This window comes from Dipodomys merriami, unplaced genomic scaffold (assembly GCF_024711535.1).
Source record: "Dipodomys merriami isolate MVZ:Mamm:240054 unplaced genomic scaffold, mDipMer1.0.p SCAF_2993, whole genome shotgun sequence".
NCBI lineage: Eukaryota > Metazoa > Chordata > Mammalia > Rodentia > Heteromyidae > Dipodomys > Dipodomys merriami.
Window position 1 is genome coordinate 15016 of NW_027204485.1, and position 2885 is coordinate 17900.

The 2885-nt window shown below is 60.2% G+C and overlaps 1 non-coding gene across 1 annotated transcript; it reads right to left on the bottom strand.

The window, feature by feature from the left end:
• On the bottom strand, positions 1-119 carry LOC138839248 (5S ribosomal RNA). Its single transcript, XR_011375934.1, has one exon. It is a non-coding gene; the product is annotated as a 5S ribosomal RNA (ribosomal RNA).
• Positions 120-2885: the final 2766 nt, after the last annotated feature.

Here is a 2885-nt window from a genome sequence, read left to right on the forward strand (position 1 = left end):
AGCCTACAGCACCCGGTATTCCCAGGCGGTCTCCCATCCAAGTACTAACCAGGCCCGACCCTGCTTAGCTTCCGAGATCAGACGAGATCGGGCGCGTTCAGGGTGGTATGGCCGTAGACGCCTGCTGCCGCTGCGCGCAGCCCCAAATGCTGCTCGCCGCCTCTGCAGCCTCCGCTCTCCACACTCTCGCCAGCCTCTGCCTCTGCCTCTGCCTGCGGCTCTCGCCTCACACACACCTGCTGCGCCTGCCTGCCTGCCTGCTCGCGCACAACTGCATCGGAGCACGCTCGCACCAACGCACGGACCGCAGCCTCTGCCAGCAAGCCGAGCCTGCTGCTCTCGCCGCCAACCGCTCTCTCCCCCCTGACACCCAACCTTCCCCACACACGCACTAATGCCCACAAGGAGACCGGGCCGATTTCCCAGCGACTCACTGCCCTGCCATCCTACCCCGCACCCTGCCTGCGTCAGCCACGCACATTCAAGCGCTTAAGGCAAGTGCACTTGCAAGGCTCCCCACCTGTCTTCTCCGGCCGCCAGGCTACTAAGGGACCGCTTCCATCTCTCCGTGCATGCCTGTGCATTTGCCTGCTTCCCGATGCTTTGCATCTCACTGCGCTTGCCTCCCTCCCTCACCTCGCTTTGCCCTCACCGGCCGTGCACTGAGCAGAGGCCTGGGCTTTGCAGAGCATCGTGCAAGTCACCTCTCTAGTGCCGGTGCACAACCACCTAACCCAGAAACCTGGTCCACAACTGTCCTCAGGACAGGCCCATTCCTCACCCCACCAGGAACCCTCACCCAAACCCTCAATCCCATGGAGTAGGTCTACACCTAAGCTCAAACCTATCCCAAGTCTCACCCTAACCCCATCTTCCATACTGAAGTCGCACCTGACCCCTGTCCCCTACCTCTTCCCTAACCCTCACCTAACCCAAGCCTGAGGCCAATGCTGACCCCAATTCACAGCCAAAAGGTAAAGCCCAACCGAACCCCCGCCCTAACACCTAATTGGACCCTTCAGCCCAACCTCTGATCAAGACCTGCACAGCAGGTCTCTAGATCCCACCAGGGCCCCAACCCTGCAAGGAAAACGAGGGAGGACAGGACTCCCTTGGACGGTACATGGAATGGGAGGTCCCCAGTGTGGGAAAGCACGAGCGTGAGGCTGGTGCCTTGTCCTTTTTCTGTCCATCCAATCCAGCCTTGCCAGCCTCCTGAAACCACTGTGACTCTGTGTTTGCGCCAAGGGAGGGGTGATTCTCTCCCTAAACCAATTGCTTGCTAGTGATCTCTCTGTCTTTCTCTCTCTCTCTCTCTCTCTCTCTCTCTCTCTCTCTCTCTCTCTCTCTCTCTCTCTCTCTCTCTCTCGCATCCCACTCTCTCTCCCATCCCCCTTCTGTGTGTGTGTGTTTCCCCCCCCCCCTCTCTCTCTCTCTCTCTTTCTCTCTCTCTCTCTCTCTCTCTCTCTGTGTGCCTGCACCCAACTTAATTCCAGGCTTCACTAGATCCCACAGGGTGGGGCTGGCTTGCATACATTGGAGGTGGCCGCACAAGGCCCCCTGGGCCTCTGTCCTTCTGAGCACAGCCCACCTCCCAGGCCAACCCTCCCACCCCTGACCCGACTTCGTTGCAGGGACTGAGCATTCCAGCCCCGGTGGCCAACTGCTTCTTCTGACTGCCAGGCTTCTTCTTCACCTCGTGTCTTCTCAAGGCGGCAACTCCAACAGCTTCCAAGCCATCTCCCTTGTGCTTCCTAGGGTGTGTGTTGGGAAGACGGTGTGTATTTGCAGGCTCGTTGGGCTCCTTCCCCCAAGGATCCCAAACCAGTGGAGGTTCCTCTTCGCAACAGCAGCCCGCACCTCTCACCCTGCAAAATGGGATCCCACTTTGCAGTATGTGCTTCCCAGGGGAGACACTGTGTCCCAGCCCTCCTTCCTCCCCACTGCAGGTGTGTAGGCACCCACCGAGGCTCTGGAATCTCTCCGTCTAGTCTGCCTGCTGGATGTGCTGACAGCAGAGACTCCCCCTGGGGGCTGGTGCTCGGGCTTAGCAAGATGGCAGGCATAGCAGGAGCCTCAGCTTTCTAGTCAAGCGAATGGCTGGAGTGTGCTCTATGTTTCTCTGTGTCCCTCCTTCTCTTGGCTAGTATGTCCTGGCATTGAAGCTCAGGTTCTTCAGGCAGGCAGGCAGGCAGGCAGGCAGGCAGGAAAGGCTTTCTTGGAACACTTGAGCCAAGCCTCATTTCAGTGATTGCAATTCTTCTATTCAAGGAGTAGGCATCACACATAGAGAAGGTTGGGCAAAGCCACAAAGAAGTCCCTCAGGTACCCACCGGAAGTCATGCCAGGCAGTAGAGGGGCGGGTGGAGTGTCTGAGTGATGGGCGGGTACGGGTACGGGTCCGGTCGGGGAGCTGCTGGCCACAGGCTAGATGTGATTGCAGCCAGAAGCGAGAAACCAGTGAGCTAGGCAAGAGCGGTGGGGGGGGGGGGGGGGGGAGGGGGGTGGGTGTGAGTGCGCCACCGTGCGGAAGTGCAGGGTGTGGCACGGGCCTGCGGTGTGGTCAGAGTGTGTGGGGTGGGCAGGGGCTCCCTAGGCAGGGCTGTGAGCACGGTGGAGCTAGGGGTTGAGTGTGTGTGGAGCAGGTGATTGTGACTGTGAGGGAGTCAGCGTGGCAGGAAGGTGTGTGAGCATGTGTGGAGAAAGTGTGGAGAAGGCAGGCTGAGCGGTGCGGGCTGGGGTTGTGAAGAAGCCGACTAAGGTGGGCTGGCTTGGAGGAAAGAAGAGGGCAGGGGTGTGGAGGGGGGCGGAGGAGGCAGTAGGCCTGGGGTGGGCGTGGAGAGGTGGAAGGGCGGGGCGGGGCCCCCGGGCCGGGTGGAGGCAAA